This window comes from Mytilus californianus, unplaced genomic scaffold (genome assembly GCF_021869535.1).
Source record: "Mytilus californianus isolate M0D057914Y unplaced genomic scaffold, xbMytCali1.0.p SCAF_2, whole genome shotgun sequence".
NCBI classification, from domain to species: domain Eukaryota; kingdom Metazoa; phylum Mollusca; class Bivalvia; order Mytilida; family Mytilidae; genus Mytilus; species Mytilus californianus.
Window position 1 is genome coordinate 28,964,133 of NW_026262668.1, and position 17,047 is coordinate 28,981,179.

The following is a 17,047-nucleotide window of genomic DNA, read 5'->3' on the forward strand; positions in this document are numbered from 1 at the left end:
ACTCAACAATCACTAGAAAACCTATGATTCGGATTCGATGGTTATATAAACTTCAGTATGATTAATATAATTCATGAAAAACCCTACGAATGTCCCAATCTTGCTCTCTGTCGGATGTTCTCTGTATTTACTTCAAAACGTTTTAGAACTCATTTTTACATGCCTACATCAATTAATGTGTCTTGTCAGCTAGACACCGAGATGATTTACGATATACTAGTTGTATATCTGTTGTCTTATCAGCTTAACGTCGTGGCGGTGTACGGGATATCCGAGATTAAGACTGTTGTCTCTCCAGCTAGATACCAAGGTGATGTACTGTATACCGGAAATAGGACAATTTTCTTGTTAACTAGACATCGTGGTGGTATCCAGTATACTGGAAATAAGATTTCTAACTAAGAAGTCTTGTCAGCTTGACACCGAATATATGTACAATGTATTCAAGAACATGACTGTTGTCTTGTCAGGACACCGTGGTAATGAACGGTACACCAAAACAAGATTGCCGTCTTGTTAGCTAGACACCGAGGGGTGTACTATATATATTGGATAATATACTGCACAATCAAACAGATAATCCTTTTTAAACAGGTGGGGCGATGGGAAGGAATTTAATCTGTTATGTTTGTAATATTCGCAAACAACAACATTATAAACGTTTCAAAGATAAGAAGTTAGGTTTTGTGATATTCCTAGCTCTTCATTTTGTTTCTAATGGTAGCTATTCATTATATATAGCAGAGGAATGTTTTGTAGCTTTCAAGTTTGTTTAGTTTCTTTTTATTGTGCAATTTAATGGCACCAAAGATAGATCTCCGTGTCCATTTATTTAAAGCATTTGTCTGTGCATTGAAAATAATTCAAATTTATTACAACACAATCAAAGAAACTGATATATTTATATGTCGATATCTGCCATACAACATGCATTGTTATATAAATAATCAGTCTTTATATTTGATATCTTCAAAGAAAACAGAACAATATAAAAATATAACAATGTATATGAAGATTTTCCAGAATTATTGGTCATGCAAGTTAGTCCCTTGGTAAACCAAAATGGGTTTGGTAAATTGTTGAAAAAGTTCCGAAAGACAAGTTATGAATACTTCGATGGCAACTATATTGTTTATCAATAAAATAAACAATGTACTAAGCTTCTATTGATGTAATGGTATTGAAAAATATCACACCTCCTTAACATTCCTAGGCATATCATTGGTGAAAGTGAACACGTGGAGACAGTGTATATAAACAAAAAACTTTTTATTCTCTATGGTCCTTCTTCTTTTAATAAATTTACAGACTTTATTTCAATCTTATCTGGTAATCAAATTTTATATAAACATGAATGAAATGTATTCTTAATATTTGTCTTTTTTCAATATAGTCGGGGGATATCCAAACTAATATTATATTGATATTGGAAAGCCCATTGATTTTGCTTTCGAAATATATTCGAATCTTATTAATAATTGTTTACTAAACAAAAACACTGTGCAATATTTTTTTTAAATATTAAACTGATCTGTAGGATGCTTCTTTTTTAATTAACATATAACATATTTGAAATGATCTGGTGATCAATTTTGTATAAAATGAATAAAATGTATTTTTAATATTTGTCTCGTTTTTGCAATATATTCGAAAATGTTTTCAGACGATATTGTTAATTTCCAATGTTCTGAAGCATCCTTCCATCTTGTTGATACTGTTTACTTGTATTCTGTAACTGTTGGTAGCTCTTATTTAGTAATTAGTGGATAGTTGTCTCATTAGCAAACATATCCCATCTCCTCATGTGTGGTTGTAACATGGCAAGTCCATATTATAAAAGACTAACAAAAATCATTTGGAGAAAGAAATCAATAAATAGACAGAATATGCCCTTGGTAGTTTTAAAGAAATATTCTAGAAAAATATTTCAACAAATTCAATCAAATTTTGTACAAAATGAATGAAAGTTATTTTAAATATTTGTCTTTTGTTTGCAAAAAAGTCGAAAATATTTTCGGGCGATATTGTTAAATTCCAATGTTCTGAAGCATTCTTCAGTCCTGTCGATATTGTTAACAAAATTTTGGGACTGCCCAAGGTCATGCGTTTTACAGATTGTTTAGACGTCTTTACACTAAATCCGTTGGGTGTGTACTTAATAATATTTTTTTGTCTAAGAGAACATTATTTATTTATTTGTCGTAACTGGCTTTGGACTAGCTTTAAGTGACTGCGAGTACTTTTATTTCGGGGCTTTGTGTCAATTGGCTTTATGTTAGTTGTTTTTGTGCCTCGTACCGATGCCAATTGCAAATGATTTTAACAGTGTGGTCTTATGCTGTTACACCACTGTCCCAATTTTGGGGAGGGTTGAGCGCTCACAAATATGTTTAACCAAGCCACATTTTGTATGTGTCCGTCCAAAGTCAGGAGCCTGCAGTACAGTGGTTGTCCACAGTTCATGTCTGTCATAATTATTTTTCGTAATTCTTTTTGTTATAAATTAGGCCGTTAGTTTTCTCGCCTGAATTGGTTCACATTTTTCATGTCGGGGCCGACTATACAGTATGTTTTTTTCATTGTTGAAGGCTTTCGGTGGCCTATTACTACTTACTACCACTTCATTTTAACTCTGGTGGATAGTTGTATCACTGACAACTGTACCACATCTCCTCATTTTTATATAACGATAGAGTTTTCAAATGCCTTTTGGAAAGAAAATCTTTCTGTCTTTATTGTTTTGACCATGGTGTTTTTGTTCTTTTTTTTAATTATCAATGATTGTAAATCATCTCTGGAATTTTATCCCGTTTTGAAAATGTTCTACCTTTCAATGCATAACAACTAACCACCAACAGCAAGTTCATTACAATAATCTGACACTTCGTTTTACAATAAGAATTGAACAGTCAGCCTACGCATACAACATTTGCTTGTGTTGTTAAACAACAAAGTTAGCATTACAAACATAATCTGACATCACAAACGGGTTTATTAACAATGTATATCCGATATCAATAACATTAACGGTACTGCACCAGATGTGCATTTCGACAATTAAAGTCTCTTCAAAGATGCTCGCGGCCAAAATATTTATAAAAATTTCAAACCTAATACAAATGTGCAGAGCTGATATCACCAAAAAAGTATGACAAAATCCGGACAAGGAATCAGAGCTATTCATGAGGGAGATATGTCCTAAATTTATAATTTACAAAATTTCGTAACAAAAAATTTCAATCAAGTATCCATTGCCATTTTGCAATATTCCGATCAGGGCGTCACGTACGATAGCCATGCGGAGTCAGGTTTAACCAGTTTACTCCCATCCTTTCGGAGCGGGAATATAATTAAATCATAACGTACATCTAAAAATTGACATGCAATTATAATTGGTTGAGATATTAACTTTATGACAAAGGAGATGATTTAATTTTCCCATTGTGATCATTTCATTCTGCAGTTTAGTAACATTCCAACAGTGCCTGAATATGGAGTATATATATCCAAGTTGATACAATGTTCTAGGCTTGCTTTTCCTATCATGATGTTCTTGATAGAGGATTGCTATTACAAGTAATCTATGGATAAAAAGGTTGATGAAATGGTGAAATTAAAGTCATCCCTTTTAAAGTTGACTGCATCAGGATTTAGTTGACCGTTATGAAATATCTGTGTCACAGATGATTTAAATGTTGGGGTTAGTGTTGCTAAATCTTTTTTCTGTGTATTGTTTTGTGGACAGTTGTTTGTCTTTTTTTTTCGTTTTCTTGATTTTTGGTTTTGATTGCCACCTTATCATTGAAAGCTTCCGAAACATACCAAATTTTGTTTTGATCAATCAAAACACTCAGACCAAAAAAAATGAACTACAGATAACATTTTTCAGCAAATTGATGTTGTTAAATGTTTGACATTATAAAACTTTATTTTTCGTTTGCTGTACTCATTTTTCGCTGTGCTCACTGGTAAAAAAGCTTGATATTGCGACTTTGAGTCGTTATCAATCAAACTTTGAAACCTGATATAAAGATTATACTTAAGTAATCAACCATGAAGCGATCGGAAAGATCATTGGGGGTTAATGGAGTATTAACGTTTGTTTTTTATCATTATATAAAGCAAAACCTATCAAAATATTAAATTTGGCTTATTACTATAACCAAGAGTCCATTGAATACTACAAGAATAGAAAAAAAACCAAGGCCAATATCATGTTAATTTGTGATAAAGTATAATTAACATCGATCATTGCAATTGTGCGAGACGGGTTTTTAAACGATAACATACCGATTAGAATATGTCGGACTTCTTTTAATTTGCAAATTTCCTTTTAGCGGAAGAATTAAGTGAGGCAATTTACTTAAACTATACTGATTATGTCAATGACAGCTAACAAACACAATACAACAGATTAGGTATTTTCTGAATTGTCATACCCCCTGTTGCTATGTATCTAACTGGTACATCTCACCAGTGACATGTTTTATTTGTACAGCTTATACTACAAATGTATATTTTATAAATTGAAAAAAAACCGTGTTGCCTTTTATCTAACTGACAGATCAAAACGTGACAGATGAAAATGTGACAGATGAAAACGTGACAGATAAAAACCCTATTTCCTTTTATCTAACTATCGATGGATCTGACTAGGTCAAGCGTCACTGATGAGTCTTGTGTAGACAAAACGTGTGTCTGGTGTACAATATTTTTACACGTCCTGTATAAAGGGAACTATTCTAATCGTAGACCGTTGTTAGGTGGTAGAATTAGCTGTTTAAGAATCCAATTTACAACACCTTACAGGGTAACCTGTATAACCTGTATAAAAACCTTAGTTCTCTGACACTATCCAATATATAACTTTATTTATAATCATATTTATCACTGCTACTTCTACTGCCTATCCATATCAGAGATATTACCTTGATTAGTCTCTTCTTAACCGATTAATGAGATGTTACCTTGATTCGTCTCTTCTTAACCGATTAATGAGATTTTACCTTGATTTGTCTTTTCTTAACCGATTAATGGGATTTGAATATCGGTAAACTACTGTTGCCTAAAGAAGTAGGCCCGGTAAGACACCTTTTTGGTCCAAAAATAATGCATTTTTACAAATTGTGAAAAATGTAAAATTTTAGCTATTCAGTGGAAAGTAGAATACTTCTGTTACTTAAAATAGGCTGTTTTTAACAAAACAAATGTACATTCATCAGGTAATAGCATCATTAACTCATGCAAAATTACTGAAATCGTCACAATTTTAGCATTTGTGCTAATTTTAAGACAGTGTTTGTTTAAAATGGAAACTGCCGCATTTGTGTTCAGTCTTAATATTTAAATATATGTAGTATTTGATGATAATGCATAACATATATGAAGGTTGAAACTGAACATGAATGCGGCCACTTTCGTTTAAGACAAAAACCATCTGAGAAATGACGTTTTATGGTATATTTGATAGATTTTTCATATATAAGCTCGAATGTGTGTGTCTTTAATGAAATAATCAGTGCAAATCTTTATCACAAGCTAATTGAATCAACCATAGTAGACACTTACGTATTTATTAAATGTCAAAAATCTTTCATCAGATGTACTTCAAATTTAAGGCCAAAATTAGCCCTTACCAGACCTTCTCCGTTGTTCTCATTATGATAAGGTAGGAAATATTTGTCACTGGACCATTAACATCGACAATCAATCGTAAAGAGGAATCGAAAACATTTGATGTACAATATAAACGATAACAGTAACACATATTATAATTTTGTCGTTGGTTGTTTGCTGACAAACATTTTACACAAAACAAAAATAGTTATGAAATGCTAGAAATTTTAAATACTTGCTTAAATGCTACTTCTGCTTAATTTAGGAAGTTGGTTTTCAAACGTAAACAAACAAGTCAATTGAGGGCCGTACTAGTCTATCATCAACGACCCCCCCCCCCCCCCCCCCCCCCCCCCCCCTTTCCGTTACCGTACACGCCATTGTCAAAATATTTTCTAAAAGTGGTATATATCGTTAGCTTCAAATTATATCTTTATTCTATTTCAAGCATACCAGGAACAGTTAATCAGATAATGCATTAGCAGCCTAATAACTCACCAGTATTTAACTAATAATGGCGATCGTTTGTGAAGCGAAGAAAAATATGGGGTAGACACATTGTACATAAAAACAGCAAGATTGTAAGCCGTTATCTTAGGTGTGCATGGATAACTGGTGTAAATGCACTGAAAACTCATATCAAGGGGAAACAAAATTACTCTTATTACCAATTGACTGATAAGCTATACTTACTTTAGTCTGGGGGAACATGATTTATTTATTTGTTGTCTTATGCCTGCCCTGGGTCGATGTTATAAAATTAAACATGTTCCACATTTATAAAGATGCAGGTATTGTTATGCTGTTATCTGGTTGCTCCATCAATGTGCCTGGAAGTAAACCTGGTGGTACGTGTTAACCCTACATGTTTACCAATATACAGCACAGAACAGAAAAGTTGTTTGCATCGGGCAATACAAGAGCCTTGATATGAAATAATTGTACAAATGGAAATGTAGTTCAAATCATATAGATGTAAAATTATAGAAAATCAGATTGGCAGAAAACCAAAATCTAATTATAATTATCAATTAAAAATAAAAGATCTGACACCCCGCCGTACTAGTCATGCCACGAACAGTTCAATCAAAACCTTGTTGGACCTTCTACGGCACCCAATAGTAATTAAATATTCAACAAATTAATTTATGACCTGCATGTACGTGTCGCTTAGACCACGGTCATGTACCAAATAGTCAATATAAATCATCCGTGTGATTTGCTCCATGGGATGTTTTCAAAATTGCAACGGAGGAAATTTCTTGGCATGACTACTTATCTACCTGTAAGAATATTGATGCCACCAATGAATTCCACACATGAACAAATACATGTCCCCCTTTTGAGTGGAACTCCTCTTCTATGTAGAGTAAAACGGTCAGAAATAACATTTCATTAAATTTAGAAGTCCTTTAACACGACACCACTCTTTGACATCATGAATTACCAAAACAAAGGGGAAAACACTGCAACACTCAAGGAAGGAAATGGAAACAAGACTCCACTAAAACAACATTTGTACTAAGACGAAGTACACCTGTTGAATTAGTTAACTTCCTAGATATGCCCCTGTAGATTTTTCTGGATTCCAAATTCGGTTGCTGTACAGTAAATACATATGTTTTCACGAACTTAATAAGTAGACATTTGATTTTGTTGATTTTTAAAAGTTCAGGGGCTGGTTTTCGAAAGTCATAAGATACATCTTAGAACAAATTTTATGACGATCTTATGACTATCATATGATATGTCATAGAATGTAAATCAAAACTGTCATACGATAGTCATACCTATGATGCTCTTATGACAGTCAAAAGTGAAAATATATAAGTATGAAAATAATAACTTTTAAACTATTCTTATCTTATACGAATATTTCATATTTTTCATTATAATGAACACGATGAACATGAAATTACATATGAAAAGGAGTTATAATCTGAGTTGACAATTTGTTTAAATTTAGTTAGAACTTCGCGTTCATGTATTATCATAATGAAGTTTTATCTAATTGGGAATACTTTTAAAATTTGGTACATCGAGTATCCGCTTAACGAAATGCCCGTGCAAATATGTTAATAAACTACTATATAAAGAAAGAAATATTATACATATTTATTAAAAAATAAACATGACTAAGAAAAGGATTCCAAATTTTACGTCGCAGGAGATTCAAATTTTAAATGACGGAGTGGAGAAGAATAAGGGAGTTATCATTTGATTATTATGGGGGGGGGGGGGGGGGGGGGGGGGGCTAGGATGAAATTTGAAAAAAAATAGGCAGGACAGGAGTTTTGAGTTAAAAAAAAGGTGGGATGAGTAACTTGGTAAAAACAAAAAGGCAGGATGACAATTTGTGAAAAAAAAATCAGTATAAACTAGTAAAAAAAAAGGCAGGACTGAATAGAGTAAAAAATAAAAAGGCAGGACTGAATAGAGTAAAAAATAAAAAGGCAGGACAGAGATTACAACTAAAAAAAAAAGCAGGACAAAATTTTTCATCCTAGCCCCCCCCCCCCCCCATAAAAATCAAATAGTAGCTCCCTAAATCTTTACTATTTAGCAGATTGAACAACACAACAAGCAGTGCCAAAAAAAATAGCAAGGGAGGCTGCATGCAGAAACGGATTTAGTAGGAGGGACAGGGCCCTGTCCCCTACGGAGCTACATATATGGTTTATGTATAGACTTTTAGCATATGCCACTCCAAACGTTGCCTCGTTTGGGCCCCCTTTTTCAAAATCCTTGATCTGCATGTTGCATGTGCAAATAAAAATGCAGTAAATGACACTTATCACCTTAATAACAAATATGTGATGTCGTAACATTTATGACAATCATAAGACATTCATATGTCATGTCGCGAGGTGTCTTAAGTTTACGATAAAAGTTATGACATATCATAACTTGAGACCCTTTCGAATAAATATCTTACGACTACTAGTATGACATGTCCTAAAACCATCGTAAGACATGTCTTAGTCATAAGATACTTTCGAAAACCAGGCCCCAGGTCTTGCGTTTCAATTTCCTCCTTGTCCCTCAAATTAATAATTGTAAATCAATGATACCCTATGTGAACAGATATACAACATTTTAAAAGTTGGTGATATGTAAATGTGACCTATCATTTTGCCTGATATGACTGTTTAAATATTTCCAATAAACAGTACTTTTCGACGTAATACAAAGAGGATAATCAAAAGATAAAAACGAAATATCTGAAACCTTAAGTTAAAATTAAAGGACAAAGGATATCGATGCATATTATAGAGACTGACAGAATTTATGGTGTTAAGCACCAACTGAGTCACGTGGCATGTAATAACATCGTCGTCGATTTTAATCTAAATTTTTTGCCGGAATTAATCTTACTTGTAAATCACAGGCTATTCTATTGAATTTGATAATAAAGAAACATTGCACTTGAATGCACTGAATTTATAGCAAATTATTTTACCGCACATACATGCTCAATTACAATGTTTCCTTTTAGGTATTAAGATCTACCTTTTTGGTTGGGACTACATTAACTTGCGTATGTATACACTATTCGTAGCGCTATGGTTTTGACGTTAGATGACTGGCAGTAACACTTCACATAAGCTTTTATCCTCGTGCTCGGCACCCAACAACTGGAAAATCAGTATGATAAGAACATTATGGCTTCAAAAACAGGATTAAAAACATCTTTATATAGAATATCGGGAAATATTCCAGGTTATTCTTATTTCAAAAAGGTTAATTTTTTAAAGAGTAATTTCTAGGATGGAATAGAGATAGGTATCATTACAGGCATGTAGATGACAAAACCAAACAAACAAACAACTACACAAAATCTAAGGATACAAATCATTAACGGAACATCAAAATAATAAAAAAAAAAACAAAAGTAAAACTAAGCAACTAAAGCTCATAAAACAACAAACGGATACAATGATGTGGTGTCAATTTTCGATACCAACAAGCAATTACATACCAAAATACCTTACATTATAGTCTATTAAATAGGTTTTCCATCTTACCAAGAGATAATTCCACAAGGAAAAGCACACGAGCTGTCGTAACTAAATACTTAGTCAATCAACGTAATTATATAAACCACTTCGTCGTGAACAGAACTATCTGACGCAACATATAATAATATAATATGATAACAATGTTATTCCTTTGAAGTTGTCCGTTGGGAACCAGTAATTCTGTTAATATCTCAAATCCTATACCACTTAATCCATTACTGAGTTTACGTAACTTATGTAGAAATCGAAACGGTGTCTTATATTAGGTTATTATATCAGAACCTAGTTTAATATTGGATTTCCTTTTAAGGAATTGATATTATCTGATTATAATCAAAGAATACAAAACATATTTTCCTGATATAAAAAGAATTCATAAATAAGTTTTAATCAAATGTATTAATTTCCCTCAAATCTGCCAAAATAAAAAATAGGTCATAGGTTACTGATTACAAAAATGTTGGTTTTTTGTGTGTAAAATGTACATCGTCAAAACTAATTAAATTAGGATGGTTTGGATGTTTGAACAGAAATGTGATAATCAATTAAATACAACTTGAGCAAGCCGGTCCTAATAAAAAGCGCCCGGGAACGCCCGGGAAAAGAAAAAGCGCCCGGGGAAGAAAAAAGCTCCCGGGGAAAAGAAAAAGCGCCCGGGAAAAAGAAAAAGCACCCGGGGAAGAAAAACAAGCGCCCGAGAGAATAAAATAATAATATTTTATAACAATAAATGTTTTCCTGAATAAAAAAAAATAATCATTGCTTGTTTTGTCCTTAATATAAATGGGGATATGTACAATGCTTCATCTAAAGTGTGTAGATAGTGTTGTTGCACTTTTACATTTTAGATTTCAAAATTGTATATAAGTAAGTAAGTAAATATAAACAAGCGTATATAAATTTATTATATCTTTTTATAAAACTGAAACTGTTTTAATGGCTATGCTTATCAGTGTTTTAATATTTACTTTTTACTTTAAGTACAATACTAACAATAGTAAATGTTTTATATGCAGATGCTGATATAGATTTATTATATCTTTTTATAAAACTAAAACTGTTTTAATGGCTATGCTTATTAGTGTTTTAATGCTTAGTTTTAAATTTTTAGTAGGACCCGAGCAAGCCTCTGAGCCGACTTGTTAATGAGCTGTTTCCATTCTCTGTTTTACTTTAAGGTAAATAAAACTCATACAAAACTCCCTTATATCATCTTGCATCAAGCAAAATTCTTTTTATTTTCAATTTTGGATCCATTCAATAACCTTATTTCAGTAAGTAGAGATATTTCTTACAGAAACAAGAAGGCCTGTTTCATAGCTATACATTTTCATAGAAACTGACACAAAAAGACCAAGAAAACTTAGATCTTTGGCAAAAACGCAGATATCAATTTTCGTATAAATTAAATAAGATGTGGGTAACGTCAATGAGACATCAACCATACGACACACAACAAAGAAGACATTTCATGGTAAGTAAAAGGTTTTCAACAAAAGACAAGTGTCTTTACACTATGTCAAATCATAAATCTGCCCGGCCATAGAAATGTCATGATTGAATAAAACACAAAAACCAATCAAAGATCTTTCATGAACACAATATTTCCTAAAAAACAATTAAAAATTATATATATCTAACGACAAGCACCGACAAAGTTCTTGACATGAGGATAGTAGTCCCATGAACATCTTACGGGTTAAACTACTCACATAACTGCTTTATTAATCAATGTCGTCCCCCTTCAAACTCAGTCGCTGGAATAAAAATATATATACAAGAAATACAATAAAACCAGTACAATAAAGCACACAACTCTATTACACCGGTATGTTAGATAACACAGGTATAAGAACAACAATGCTCACAGTTACTAAAATCAAGTTCGAAGTGTTTGGCCTGCTGACATGAAATTAATGACATTTAAACTGCTGATATAGGTAACCTAGATTCGAATTGGGGTACTTGAAACTGATTTCTATAAATCCGTACTGAACTATTTCAATCATAACTGATAAAGTTGCATGTATTAAAGTATACAGAAATTGTACAATCATTCAAGGTTTTATTGTGATTGGCTGATGTTCTTCATAAAGGGAAAAACAGATTATGAAATTGATTTTCTGGGTTTAAAAAGTGAGTCAGTCTGCTTGCAATCGTAACAAGCCTGATTATTTCACAAACTTTACAAAAGTTATAACAATTCAAGAGATATTACTTCTATGTACTGCAGAGTAGATGAACAAACATGTTTAAATGTGTCTTTCACATATTGTCACCAGGATCATAATGAGTACTTAGTAAGATCTCAAAATATTGATATTATTTTTAACAGTCTGTAACTTTTTACTTATGTGGACATATACTCATATCGACTTATTTTCAATGTCTATTATATCAGTTGGCAACTGAATTCTTGTTGTTTTAGCAACTCGGAAGCATCAACCAGTAATCTAGATTGATTACAGTGACGAAGCTTGGAATTCGGTCAGTTATCGATAGTATTATCGTGGAGACCCTTAGAAACATCAATTAGTAATCGAAAGCGATTATATTGATAATCATGGAAAACATCAGTCAGTGATCGGGATCGCTAATAGGATAAACATCGGAAGCATCAGCCAGTAATTGAGAGCGATAATAGTTATAAACATGGGAAGAATCAGTGAGTAATCAAGACCGATATTAGTGACAAACCTGAGAAACATCAGTCATTAATTGAAAGTGTTATCATGAAGAACATTAGAAAAACCTCAACATAGATATACAAGGAATAAAATTTTGTAGGCTAGACGCGCCTTTCGTTTACAAAAGAATCAAAAAAGTTTAAAAGGCAAAATTAAGAACTAAGTTGAAGAGCATTGTGGACCCAAAATTCCGAACGGTTTTCCCATATACATCTTAGTTTAAAAAAAAAACAACAACAAAATAACAAGTCAGTAATCGAGAGCGATAATAGTGATCAAACTGGGAATATTCGGCCAGTAGTCGAGATTAGTGATAGTTATAAATCTAGAAAGCATCAGTGAAGAGAGTACTGAGGAATCAGGGAAGCATTAGTAAGAACAAAAAGGTTACGCGATTCAATTCATTTTTTTACAACTGCGGAACATATATATGTATGTTATTAAACATTCGATAGTAATCATGCCCATCCTTGATATATATACTTACATTTGTTTGAGGTTTTGTCTGTATCAGCATGCATATTTTAACTTGACCTTAACTCGAGGCTAACAGAATTTTAAATCCTGACATCTCGACTATTGATGCATGCAAATACACAAACAAAACTTTGGAAGATACACATGCTCGTATTATTTTTAATACCACTTGGTAAAAGCTTTTACACACCTATCTATAAAATATTTGAATTGCAATTCTACTTCTCATACGTAAAACAGCAGATTAAATTCACATTTTTTTATAAATAATACCTGTCGGTTAAAATTAAAACTGGTATACTAATGCCATGTTTATAGGCAGTTTTATGATCTTTTATCACAATGGCTTTTTTTCCTAACAACTGGTTATCAGTAATTACTTTAATAGAAATTTAAATATTTAAAAATATCACATGACTTTCGATTCAAAATGACCGTTTTGTCTAAATACTTATACATATACATGTGAAATCATAACTGATTTTCACTGAGTTACATTTGAATGAAAACAATAATAGTACACGGATCACCATTTACTAAAGAATACTCTTTTTATGGAACTTTTTGTTATGTTAGAAAGCCGTTCAATTCAATGGAACAGTATATATTCCGCTCTGACATACTCGTGGTACTACATAATCAAGTTCATTTATAATACAAGTCCTTGTTTACATAGCATTCTATTCAAATCTCAGACAGTCGCCTTTAATATAGACGTCAATCATTTTATCGGTTAATTCAGAGAAGCCATTAGAGATAATGTTCAAGCATATAAGAATCATAGCCTCTTCATGTTAATGTGGCTTCAGGATATTATACTTATAGCCATAGTGATTACAACAAACATTTTCTTCAACATTTATTCGATTTCAAATAATTACAGACGGACATTTGTAAAAAAAAAAATATTACGCAGTACAGTTGAATTTTGCTTTGGGTAGAAGTCAATAAGACAGCAACAAACATTTTTTAAAGAAAAGAAAAGAACATATATAGATGTCAACATACGGTTCTCAATAATCAGTAAGTGCCAAAATTGTTCTCAGTCTAGACAAGTTGTGCGAATAAACTAAACCGCATGTTCTTTTTCCTTTGCTTGTGCTTTTTTGTCAAATACATAAGCGACTTCTTTCAGTTTGGTTAGTTGGTTGATACCTAAATTACATAAGTGTCCTTTCAAACAAAGTTATATTGCTGGGTTTTCCAAGTGATCCACGAAACCTCTTTCTAAGTTATTAACATCAATTTTATCAGCAATCAAAGCCTGGCCTCAGAGTTATTGTGAAATAACCTTTCCTAGAGGCGATAGGAATCAGATGTGGATACTTGAAAAATCCAAAGATCTGTAAGTGGAAATGCAATCTGAGTCTCTTTCCTCTTACAATTGTATTAAAACGTTTGACTTTTCTACCCTTTACACAAGTATTCCCAATTCCAAATTTAAAAAGACAAATTGAAAGAGTTGGTCCTACTTTGTTTCATAAAAAAGAATGGCCAAAGTAGGTACACATATCTTGTTTTAAAGTCGGATAAATCGTATTTTGTAAAAAAAAAAAAAAAACAACACTCTGATTCAAACAAAAAATTCACTGAAACTGACATTATCAAGATGCTTCATTTCTTGATTGACAAAATATTGGCTACATGGACATACGGAGGACGTGTTTTTCAATAAACAATCGGCATTCTCATGGCAACATACTGCTCCTCTTCTTGCCGACTTGTTCCTTTATTCATATGCATACAGGAGCTTCTAAGGAAGAATTAAAAGAAGCTAGCAATATCCTTTAACTTCCCGTTTCTCTATATATAAGTTATGTCCTGTCATTGATTAATTCAAAGTTTGATGACTTTGTTGAACGTATGTATCCCATCGAACTTGAAATAAAGGATAAAACAGATATAGTTAAGTCTTCTAATATCTTGACATTCATCTAGAAATTGACAGAGAGGGTCGGCTGAGAACAAAACTTTACGAGAAAAGAGATGATTTCAGCTTCCCTATTGTGAACTTTCCATTTCTATGAAGCAGCATTCCTGCAGCGCCTGTATATGGAGACTATATCTCCAAGTAGATACGATATTCCAGGGCTTTCATTTCCTATCACGACTTCATTGATAGGGGTTGCTGCTTACAAAAGGGAGCTATTAAACCAAGAGTTCCTAGTGGTGAAATTGAAGCCATCTCTTCAAACAATTTACGGACGCCATCACGAGTTGGTTGACCGTTATGATAAATCATGTCCCAGATGACGAAGGACATGTTCCAATTGTTGTAACCACAATCCTCTTTTCTCGAATGTGACCTGCTGAATTAGACTTAATTTCATCGGATTTCTACTAACATTAGCAACACGACGGTGCCACATGTGAAGCAGTATCTGCTTATCCTTCCGGAGAACCTAATATCATCCCCGGTTTTTGGTTGGAATTGTGTTGCTCATTCTATAGTTTTCTATGTTTTTGTTTTGTAGACTTTTGTTTGTCTTTAAGTTGAGGGTGGTGAAGGGTTATTTTCGTGCAACGTGTTTTGCCATTTTTATTTCACGCGCAGCCGTGAAAAAGGTTCGTTATTCACCGTGTTTCGTGAAATCGGTAAAAAGATCAACGTGCAAGACATTTTTAATAGTTCGTTAATCGTGAAATGTCAATTTTATTTCGCGTTCTTCCGTGCAGAAACCCCCACCCCTTTATGCCTCTCTTAGTTGTTTTTCGTTTTTTGCCATGGCATTGTCAGTTTGTTTTCGAATTATGAGTTTGAATATCCCTTTGGTATCTTTCGCCTCCCCTTTAATGTTCTTTCCTTTAGTTGTGTTTTTAAAGATAAATATGCGATTTCGTTCAGATTGTTTGGCTAATTACTTTCTTTGCATTCGTCAGAACTTCACAATCAATAACAATCTTAATGTTGGTAGTTTAACACATACTGAATAACTTGATTCTGTGTACAATTTACAGGCAGAAAAAATAGATACAAAACTAGTATTGAAACCGAAAGATAAACATAACGTATGGACAACGTTTTCACATGCATGGGATTGACCTATACACAACACCAATTAAAGCAGGGTCACACTCAACTGACATACTGAAAATGTAGTGTTAAAGAGTTGTCTCATTGGCAATCATACCACATCTTCTTATTTTCATATTAAAAAAATAATATAATATACAACATTAACAATAATGCTTATCCTTATATATCTTTTCTTGTTGTTTTTGGAAAAACAAGGAAAGAACTGGATCTTCACATTTGGTTCAGATAAATCAATATTGTTGACGATCTTGACTTTCTGTATAGACACTGGTTTATTATAGAGACCACCCCTTTCGGTGTAGACATCGGTCTACTGTAGAGACCACCACTTTTGGTGTAGACATCGGTCTATTGTAGAGACCACCACTTTCGGTGTAGACATCGGTCTATTGTAGATACCACCACTTTCGGTGTATACACTGGTCTTTTGAAAATACAATCCCTGTGGGTGTAGACACAGGTCTATTGTAGATACCATCACTTTCGGTGTATACACTGATCTAATGTAGAGACCATCATTTTCGGTGTTGACACTGGTCTATTGTATAGACCATCACTTTCGGAGTATACCCTAGTCTATTGTAGAGACCATCACTTTTGGTGCATACTCTGATCTATTGTAGAGACCATCACGTTCGGTGTATACATTGATCTTTTGTAGAGACCATCACTTTCGGTTTAGACAGTAGTCTATTATTGAGACCATCTGTTTCGGAGTATACACGGGTCTATTGTAAAGACCATCACTTTCGGTGTAGACACTGCTCTATTGTAGAGACCATCACTTTCGGAGTATGCGCTGGTCTAGTGTAGAGACCATCACTTTCAGTGTATAAACTGATCTATTGTAGAGACCATCACTTTCGAAGTATACAATGGTTTATTGTAGAGACCATCACTTTCGGTGTAGACATTGGTCTGTTGTAGAGACCATCACTTTCGATGTAGATACTGGTCTATTGTAGAGATCATTACTTTCAGAGTATACAATGGTCCAATTTAGAGACCATTTCTTTCGGAGTATATGATAGAAGACAGTATGGTGATCGTTATATCTTTTCTGATGGTGTTTGTTATTGTCGCGTTGCTATTTCATTTGCCTATAACTCATGTTTCCTTCAATTCATATGTAACTAACAGCAAACATCTAAAAAGTTAAAGATTTGGACAATACAAACTCCTACCAAGCCCCGAAAGTCATATGGTGTAAA